Source organism: Lonchura striata, chromosome 1A (genome assembly GCF_050655825.1).
Source record: "Lonchura striata isolate lonStrDom1 chromosome 1A, ASM5065582v1, whole genome shotgun sequence".
NCBI lineage: Eukaryota > Metazoa > Chordata > Aves > Passeriformes > Estrildidae > Lonchura > Lonchura striata.
The window spans coordinates 5360820-5371540 of NC_140741.1; the positions used below are offsets into that span (position 1 = coordinate 5360820).

The 10721-nt window shown below is 47.5% G+C and overlaps 1 long non-coding RNA gene across 1 annotated transcript; it reads right to left on the reverse strand.

Annotated features, from left to right (window-relative positions):
• Nucleotides 1-558: 558 nt before the first annotated feature.
• LOC146763352 (uncharacterized) lies at nucleotides 559-9148 on the reverse strand. The gene is made up of 11 exons (XR_014951942.1): nucleotides 4668-9148; nucleotides 3965-4590; nucleotides 3846-3887; nucleotides 3448-3758; nucleotides 2753-3367; nucleotides 2611-2652; nucleotides 2473-2517; nucleotides 2328-2371; nucleotides 2207-2247; nucleotides 733-2125; nucleotides 559-587 (listed from the first exon to the last, which is right to left on the reverse strand). It is a non-coding gene; the product is annotated as an uncharacterized LOC146763352 (long non-coding RNA).
• Nucleotides 9149-10721: the final 1573 nt, after the last annotated feature.

The following is a 10721-nucleotide window of genomic DNA, read 5'->3' on the forward strand; positions in this document are numbered from 1 at the left end:
GGCAGGGCAGAGGGTAAGAGGTATCATAATTAGGGCTGATTAATCTTTATTCCTTTAATTTAAACCTCAGCAATACACAGGGAAACAATGTATACAAATGCAAGTACAGAGACAAATACAACAAAAAACACATCATACCTAGGCACACAAGTACAAGTCCAATTTACATACAGCAAAATACATCAAAAGACAGGAACAACTGCAAATACAGAACAATATAATGTACTACAAGCCAAATACATATTGACACAATATAACCGTGTCTCCATTTCAGAAAAGTCCACAACGCTTTTATTGTTATGACGCACTCGGAACAAAAACGGCGCAGAACGCTCCGCTGACGTGCACGCCCCCTTCGCGTTCCACACAAACTCACATTCACGGCAACTCGCTCCGGAGACTCCCAAAAAATCCTCCTGCCTGATGAAAAGCCTGTTCCTGGGACGGTCCACTCCCTGACTTCAGCCATGAATGTCGCCTCGCTGACCGGCTGGGACTGAGGAAAAAAAAACCCAGCAGGGGAAACAAAAAAACAAAACCCCCAGCTGGGGATTCTTAATTCTAAATTTAAAAATGAGTGGAAAAACCTGAAAGGCAAAGGCCATAGACACAAGGTTATAACTGCTCCATATACACAGCTGCAGACACAAGCACACACAAACTCTCACAGACAGACACAGACAGTCACACTCTCACACATTCTTCTGCTGACACGCTGGCTGCCACCCTTACGTGAAACGCTGCACTGAAGAATATGCTTAAACGCGTCTCCTGACCGCAGCAATTCCATGTCAAATGGTAGATTCCAGGAAATTCTGTAGGGACCCGGGGACCTAGGAGACAAGGGGAGGCAGTCAGTGACTGACTATCTGAGAGCTAGGAGCTATACCAGCTCTGGGCCCATCAGTGTTGTACCCCAAACCCCGTAGAGAACAGATGAACGGCAAAGCTTTATAACTGCTCTACCTGAGCGTGACTACGTGCCCGGGCAAGGCAGCTCCAATCATAATTGGCACAACAGAGGTGCATACAACATAAGCCAACGTAGGTACATGCAGTATAAGCACAAACAACATAAGCCAACGTAGGTACATACAGTATAAGCACATACAATAGAAGCCGACACAGGCGCAACATAAGTGCATACAATGTAAGCCGACAGAGATACAAGATATGTGAGGACTTGATATAATTCTCCAGAAGACTAATTTTTGAGCCCTATATCCTTTGAGAAGGCAGATGCTACGGAACTACTGTGGTCAGGTGATGAGGGGCTAATAAGCTCCGTACGGAAGTCCAAGAGAAGGGCTACCAAAACTGAGAATGAAGATGGATGAGAACATCTCGTGTACATCTTCTGGTCCCAAAAAGTAAATGTGTAAAGGTGCCAGAATAATTGATATCTGGGAAGGTACGTGAGCAAAATATGGCCAATACGGCACAAAATGATGCTGCTAAAGCATGGAGATGTAACAAAGGCCTATGACACAGACAACGCGAACACGGACATAAGTGGAAACTGCCTGGCAATTTCACCTTATGGACCCAAGATTCTTAGCCCAAGATGAGCCATGGGCTGATGATGCCAAAGAAAAGAAAGCCCTAGGGCAGTAGCACTTGTGATGACATGTAACTCCTTTCAAGATGTTAGTGCCAAAGCACTTAAGAGGAAGCCTAAGAAGCTCAGTAGGCCTAGAGAAGGAAGAAATGACTACAGGGTGACTGTAGCTATAGCTCCAGACATGAAGGCGGGCTCCTATGGTGAAAAGATCCACAACAACGTCGAGAGTCAAAGAAGGCCGCCGATGCGAACGTCACGAGAACGCGGAGAGGGATCGGAACTGCCCTGCCCGGCAAAGACTCTGGGGGGGCTGAGGAGAAACCCTCTCCCTTTGCTCCCGAGGGACCCGTCCCACTATGGGCCTCTTCTCCAAGCTAACATCAAATAGCCTCCTGTGATAGTGAAGGTTTTTCCCCCATCTCCCACCTACTGGCCCCAGCACTTAGCTTTTGCAAGACAACCGGATGGAATCCAATGTCAGTTGGATGTGGACGGCGAGACGTTCTGTACATCCGCTTCGGTGCTGCTGTTTCCAAACTTCAGCTACGCTCCTCCTGAGGGTGCCTAAGACAAAACAGAAAATGCAACTAGTGCCCACGAAAAGAGGAATCCCCGAAACTCCGACACACCGCTGCCCCGGCTCACCTGAAGTCTCAGTTTGACTCCACAGGCTGCCTGGAGGATACCTGAAAAACAAAAAGTACACACTTAGCATGCTGCTGCATAAGGGTCACCTGTGAGTCACTGTGCCAAAATGCCAACTCACCCGCTCGCCTCTGTTCCTTCACACAGCTAGGGCAGCGACAGCACCTGCAAAAAAACAAAGCAAAAAACCCACACTGAGATACTGTGAAAACAACATCCCCCTGACCTGAAAAGCACACCCAGCTAGACCTTACGCTTGTACCCACCTGGCCTTGGACATCCGGACCAGAGACATCTTGAAAGAAGACTGCCTAAAAGAAAACAAAGTAACCAAGAGTGGATGCTTACAATTGCACCAGAAATTGAGATCTGAACCAGAACAACTCCTTCTGTCCACTGCTCACCTGACACACTTGGCCTTGACTGCTGCTATCTGCCTGGACCTCCTAAAAATAGAGGCAAAGAACACTGCTGTAACATGGTCACCATTTAGGCTTCCCCTGCAAATGCAAACAATGACTGACCTGCTCATGGGAAAACACTCACCCAGGACAGGGGCTCTCTGCGACAGATTTGAACTGTCTGCATCTGAAAGGAAGTTAGGACTAGTGTCAAAGAGCTGCAGGACAACTTAGCATCACCAAACATGTTATGTCAATCTCCTAATCCAATCTAGAGCCCAACTACACCCTGCATTACAAATTCCAAGTCCCCAGGACATGTGCTATTACAGGCTATGCAGCAGGGCAGAGCAGCTGTGGGATGATATGTGCAGACACCCGTGACACAGGACAGGGAGAGAGAGCCTCAGATGAGAAGAAAGGACTTAGAGACCCAAAGAACACAGAGTGCACCAGAGACAAGTGACAGGACACACACCAGAACTGCTCTGCCCTGCACACCTCAGCACTGAGATCAAAACAGACACTTTGCCTTTAGCTGGCCTAAGGGGACACTTCTTGCACATCCCCATCTCCAAAACTGACTCAAAAACCCCTCCTGGGAGGTCCCAACCCAGCACCTCTCTTCCATCCCCTCTGTGGGTTGTAGCCCTCCACTTATCTTGCCCAGATCTGGGGATGCAAATCCCCATCAGGTGCAGAACGAGGCCTCCTGCCTGTCTGGGAAGTTCCAGTTGTCACCAGGCTGTTATCTCTTGCTCTGCCAAGAGAAAGAAAACCAAACATCAATGCACTACCTTAACAGCACATGGGCCAGAACCTGACAATTCTGCCACTCACCGTCTCCCAAGAAGTCTCGGGCCACACACCTCAGGCGTGCTTGGAGGCCGACACCATCTCCAGGTACACCTAGGTTAAGGGCAGACAAGGTGACATGGCAGTGCTGAAACTTGAGTGGACCCTCGATCCTCCTCCCTGCCTCACCACAACTCCTTGACCATTCCTGTGGGTTACCAGGATGGGACCTTGAAAGGCAAAATTGGAAGGCTCTGTCACAGGGCCCTGTAATGCTTCCTGCAAGATCACACATGCATGAAACCCGGTCCATCAGCCAGTTGGAGACAGAGGTATGAGTACTCCGAGTGGATTCCCTAAAGCACACAAACAACAATGGATGCTTACAGTTCCACCAAAAAATAAAAGCTGAGCAAAAACAACTGCTTTTGTCCACTGCTCACCTGGCACACCGGGCCTTGACTGCTGCTATCTGCCTGGACCTCCTAAAAAAAAGGCAAAGAACACGGCTGTAACACAGTCACCATTTAGGCTGCCCCTGCAAATGCAAACAATGACTGACCTGCTCATGGGAAAACCCTCACCCAGGACTGCGGCTCTCTGCCACAGATTTCAACTGTCTGCATCTGAAAGGAAGTTAGGACTAGCATCAAACAGCTGAAGGACAACTTAACAGCACCAAACATGTTATGTAAATCTCCCCATACAATCTAGAGCCCGACTACATCCTGCGTTAAAAATTTCAAGTCCCCAGGACTTGTGCTATTACAGGCTATGCAGCAGGGCAGAGCAGCTGTGGGACAAGTATGTGCAGACACCCATGACACAGGACAGGGAGAGAGAGCTTTTGAGGAGAAGAAAAGACCGAGAGACCCAAAGAACACAGAGGGCACCAGAGACAAGTGACAGGACACACACCAGAACTGCTCTGCCCTGAGCACCTCAGCACTGAGATCAAAACAGACACTTTGCCTTTAGCTGGCCTAAGGGGACACTTCCTGCACATCCCTGCCCCCAAAGCTGATCCTAAAGGCCCTCCCAGCACCCCGCTTTCACCCCCTCTGTGGGCCTTAGCCCTCCACTTATCTCTCTGGCATCTGGGGATGAGAATCCACGTCACGTGCCAATGGAGGCTGCCTCGCCTGCGGGGAATGTCCTTTGGTCACCGGGCTGTGGTCCCGTGCTCAGCTACAATCAAGAACGCCAAACATCACTGCATGATCTTAGCTGCAAAATGGACAAAACCCAGCAATCCTGCTACTCACCATTCTCCTGAGAATGCTCGGGCCACACACTTTGGCCAGGCTCAGAGGCTGCCACCGTCATCGCAGGGTCTGCCTGGGTTAAGAAGAGACAAAGTGACTCGGCATTGCTGAAACACGAGTGGACCTTGGCTCCCCCTCCCTACCTCGGCGTCTCACCACAACTCCTCAGCCATTGCCAAAGGCTACCTGGATGCCATCTTGAAATACAGAATTTCAAGGCTTCACCTCGGAGTCCTGCAATACTTCCAGAGGGCTCACAAGCACAGGAAATCCAGGCCATCAGCTGTTGGGGACAGGGGCTTGGCATACTCTGAGTGGATTCCCTAAAGCACACAAACAACAATGGATGCTTACAATTGCACCAAAACCTGAAACCTGAGCAAGAACAACTGCTTTTGTCCACTGCTCACCTGGCACACAGGGCCTTGACTGCTGCTATCTGCATGGACCTCCTAAAAATAGAGGCAAAGAACACTGCTGTAACACGGTCACCATTTAGGCTGCCCCTGCAAATGCAAACAATGACTGACCTGCTCATGGCAACACCCTCACTCAGGACTGGGGCTCTCTGCCACAGATTTGGACTGTCTGCATCTGAAAGGATGTTAGGACTAGTGTCAAACAGCTGCAGGACAACTTAACAGCACCAAACATGTTATGTCAATCTCCTAATCCAATCTAGAGCCCAACTACACCCTGCATTACAAATTCCAAGTCCCCAGGACATGTGCTATTACAGGCTATGCAGCAGGGCAGAGCAGCTGTGGGTTAAATACATGCAGACACCCGTGACACAGGATAGGATTTGACAAACCAGGAGACAGGACAGGGAGAGAGAGCTTTTGAGGAGAAGAAAGGACTGAGAGACCCAAAGAACACAGAGTGCACCAGAGACAAGTGACAGGACACACACCAAAACTGCTCTGCCCTGAGCACCTCAGCACTGAGATCAAAACAGTCACTTTGCCTTTAGCTGGCCTAAGGGGACACTTCTTGCACATCCCTGCCCCCAAAGCTGATCCTAAAGGCCCTCCCAGCACCCCGCTTTCACCCCCTCTGCGGGCCTTAGCCCTCCACTTATCTCTCTGGCATCTGGGGATGAGAATCCACGTCGCGTGGCAATGGAGGCTGCCTCGCCTGCGGGGAATGTCCTTTGGTCACCGGGCTGTGGTCCCGTGCTCAGCTACAATCGAGAACACCAAACATCACTGCATGATCTCAGCCGCACAGCAGCCACAACTCAGCAATTCTCTGCTCACCATTATTCTCTTGAGAACGCCGGGCTCCTCGGGCCGCACGCTTCGCCCACGCGCTCCTGGCAGGGTCTGCCTGGCTGAAGAGCAGGCGAGGTGAGGTGGCGTTCCCAAAACTCGAGTGGACCCTGGTCCCCCTCACTAGTAGTTCCCCCACTTACAGCAACTCCTCGGCCGCTCCTGAGGCTCCCTGGTGCCACCTCCAAGTGACAAAGATCAAGGCTTCGTCGCAGAGCCGTGTGCCGCTCCCCGAATTCCCAGGAGAGCGAAGGAGCGGCTCTGCGGCCGCTTGCAGGGGGGTCTCGCTGGTACACGAGTGGACTGCCTGATGCACACAAACATGAATGGATACTGAGACTTGCAGCAGAGACACTACAGCTGCAGGCACACAAATTCATAAAAAAATAAACTAACAAAACCCAAACATTCTACCAAAATATTAATTTTATTTACCCAGTATCCAAATTGCCAAACAGATTAACAGAGACACCCTGTCCTATCCCCTCAATAACACCTCTTAATCTATGCCAAACAAATCCTTAAAACTATGAAAACCCCACCTGTATCGAACTAAACCAAAAAAAAAGTCTTGTAAGCTTTATAAATTCATTAACCTAACACATCAGAACCTTAAAAATATTAAACCTTTATGAACACCAGTACGCAATGCACACTACCCTCATTTCAACGTATAAAAGTAAAGCTATTCCTATTACTAACCTAATACAAATATCAAAAAATATATCAGTAAGAAAAGAAAAAAAAATAAACCTCACTAAAACTGAAATATAAAATTTTTATTTTAAGCAAGAAAAAATTATACATTCTAAACAGGAACTTCCTCAAAATCAAGTACTTCAATAAACCCAAAAAACTCTAGCATATTTCAAATAACTACTAAAAAACCAAAAACTATAAAACAATTAAGCAACCCCACCACAACTATCTAAAACTATCTATAATAAACGTTCTGTAAAAAAACCCAACAAATCCTCCTTACCACCTCAACAATACATCACCAGCGACACCAAACAACTCAAAATACTGTAACTCCCATCCAAAAAATGCTCTATAAACTGAAACACTAAAACTCAACTACAAAACCCACCCACCCTTCAATAACCTCCTCTAATCTACACAAAAATATAAAACCAATAAGAATTAACTATAAACTATCATACCTTAAAGAACTCCACCATTGAACACTACTGTACCAGACTTATTATAAATCAAAAACCACAAAATAACACACCACTGTTAACATTACCAAAACATTTTTCTCCATTCCTCTAACAACCAAATACAAACCTCGACTTACCTTCACTTGAAAAACATACAATACACCTACAACCAACTGCCCCAAAATTAAAAACACAGTCCTACCATCCAGCATAAATTCAACCAAATTAAACTTAAAAAAATAAAACTCCAAAACATCTGTAATAATCCAACAACATTAGATGAAAAGTATAACAAAAATATTTTTTAAATCATCCAAATTCTTCCAAAAGACTATTACACCACAAAAAAAAAAAAAAGCAAAATCAAAAAGCCTACTGAAAAGATCCAATTCCTAAAAATAAAATAACAAAAGAAACATCAAATTCCCACCAATTTCATCAAAAACAGTTCAGAATGGCTCCATGAGCCAACAAAAAAAAAACCCCAACCTCTAAGAAAATGCCAAACCGCCTCAGAAACAAACAAGGAAACACAGCCCCTCTTACCATGGTATTATTTTAGTGCTATGATTAAAATACACATTCTATACAAAAATGTCCTCTACCCTGCCATCAATGCCACATAAAGCAAATAAATTAACTGTTATCATACAGGACATCCATATAAAAAAATCTCAATCGCCCTAAAACCTTAAAAATAATTACAAATTAAACCCAAAATAAAAACTTTAACAAAAGAAACCCAAAACCAACAAACTAAAAATACACCACCATAGAACCAACTACCAGCAAAAAAAAAAAACCAAAACCCACACTACACTCTTTTCACTAAGAGTTGTTAGTGAGACACATCACAAAAATGAAACAAAAATAAAATACAGCCCTATAGAAGCCCACAAAACAAATCACAAAACCCACTAGAAAAAGAAGTCCAACCAACTTACTAAACTTCAAACCATACAACAGATCCTGAAAGCTGCTAAAAATGAAAACCATACCTCTACACGAACTCAAAGAGTAACCAGTATTCTGCTAAATTAGCTTTAAAAACCAAACGAATAAACGGGATTAACAAAAATTGAAACCACTAGACAATAAAAAGATAAGCACCCAAATAACTACCTAAAAAAATCCACCATAAAAATACACAAGTTCCGAACAAAAAACACTAATAGAAAGCAACCAACAAATACACCAAACTGAAACAAAAACCCCAAAAAATAAACTTCAATTAACCACAAAAAAAAATTATTCCTAACTCAATAAACCCGTAATGCCTCAAACCATCAAAACACAAATACCACCTAGAAATAAACATGTCACCAAAAGATAAATGTAACCATAAACAATAACTCCCAAATTACCGGTAACAATAAAACGTCCATGACAATTAAACAAACCAAATGAATAAAACCTCTATAAGAGAATTAACAAAAATGCAATTATCAATATTAAAAACAACCCCTTACTAATTAACTACAGGACAGTACCTCAAACCCACCAAAACTAACACTACATACTCATGCTAATAAAAGTCACCAGAACCTAATTAAAAACCAACCCTGTACTTCATGCTACGACCCATAAAAAAACATTGTAAACCTTAAAAAAAATCTCCTTTACGAAGATAACTACATTTATATTTTTATAAAATAAAAATAATAAAAAAATCCAACATATCGCACAAAAAAAGAAAAAAATCCAACAACAAACTCAAACAAAAAAAACCCTTGTCACAGCACCCGAAGCAAGAAGCGTAACAACCAACAAGCACACCGTGACCCTTCTCACACGCCAACTCCGAACAAAAGAAAAGGACCCAATGAATTCCCCAGGAGCGCCTCAAAAGCAGCGCAGCGAGGGAGGCTGGAAGATGCGGAGCCGCGCTCCCGGCCCCGGGCGCTCCCGGCTCCGGCAGGAAAGCGGCTCCTCCGGCAGCAGAGGCGGCGCCGCGCCGGCAGACCCCCGCCCGCTGCCCCCGGCCCGGCGGGGCCGGCACCGGGCCCGGGGGGCCCCGGCGGCGCCCGAGCCCCGCGCCCGGAGCGGACGGAGCGGCGGCACCGGCCGGCACCGGCCCCGCCCGCGCCGCCTCCCCCGCCCGCCGGCCCGGCCAAAGCTCCGCTCGGCTCCGCACGGCTCGCACCGGCGCGGCTCCGGCGGGCCCGCGGCAGCCCAGCCGCGCCCAGCTCCCCTTCCGCCCCGGCCAGCCCCGGCACTGCCGGTGGGCTCCCCTTCAACTGCGTCCCCTAGAAGAGCAGAAAAGAAGCGGCTCGCCTCAAATGATGGCAAAAGGGAGAATTTTACCTCAATCCAGACCACGTAAAAGGAGGAACAACAGGGCAGCCCCCTCCAACTCAACCTCAGGGTGACGAAATTTAAAAGGGAAAGGGGAAAAGTCCCCGCTACAAAAGCGCACCGGCTCACCTGCTTGGCTGCTGCTTCTCGGCACTGGTTTGTCTCTCGGCTCCTCCTTTGAGCAATGCTCCACGGATCCAAGTGGGGATCCAGGTGATCCCCCGGATCCTGTCCAAAGCACCCACCATCCTTCCAGGAGACAGCCCCGGGAGCCCCCCATAAACTCCCCTCCTCCAGCAGCTCCCTGCCAAAGCGATGTGAGGAAAAACCCCCTAAATCAGCCGGCGGAGGAGCCGCCCCCTCCTCCTCACAGCTCACACCTGCCGCAGTTGCCACCCTCCAACAGCGTCTCGCCGTCTCCACTTCTCACAGACAACAGAAATCTGCTACGGGTGTCGGCTTTTCTTAATCCATCCGGTTACACGATTAAAACACATACGTGCATTGATGGTCATTGAGAGAAAGCCTTCCCCTGGAGAAAACTGTCCTTTTGGTAGCACACTTTGCTACACCTTCGCAAAAAGCAGAATCAGCAGCAACTCCTAAGACCCCTGCCGAGGAACCCAGCCCTCCTTGGGACACCCACAGCAGCAGACCTCGAAAAAGGAGGGGAGAAGTCAAGCTTGGAGTGGAAAAAGAGGATAGAAGTACAGCAGCCTTTAAAAATGCCTGCACGGAGCAATAGTGGGAACCAGTCACATTTCTTCTTTCCTTGCTTTCTGTGATGACATAAATAGGAAGTAAGAACACGTTAAACAAAAGGCAGAGCTAGGATTTGACAGGTCTTCATTTTGGCAGGCTGGATGACAAACGCCTCTTCCAGGACTGCGACGCCTTTTGGGGAATGGCAGAGAACGGAGGGAAAAGGTGCCGGGGAGCCCTTTCTGTTCCTTTCAGCCCCTGCAGCTGCTCCGCTGGTTTCAGGGCACTTGCTTGGTTCGTTCCTAGAGAAAAAGGCTAGGGCATGATTTTCAAAACTACTGCCCATCCCCAGCCAGCTTCCTACGTTCCTGCACACAAATGAATGGATAGAGAGATGGCTCATTTCCAAATGCGTTTAGTTTTAGAATCCTATTCTTTACCAATAGCTGTGAAAACAAAACACTTGCCAGGTTTTAGTATTCCACACACACCCCTCCTTGGGAATTTTGGGGCAGCTTTGGGTCCCTCTGCGGGACGGCACCCAGCGTGACCCCCCCTCATTCGCCACCCACCCGCTCCCGCCCCGCAGTGTGCGTCCCTCTCCTAGGGACCTTGGGGTGCCC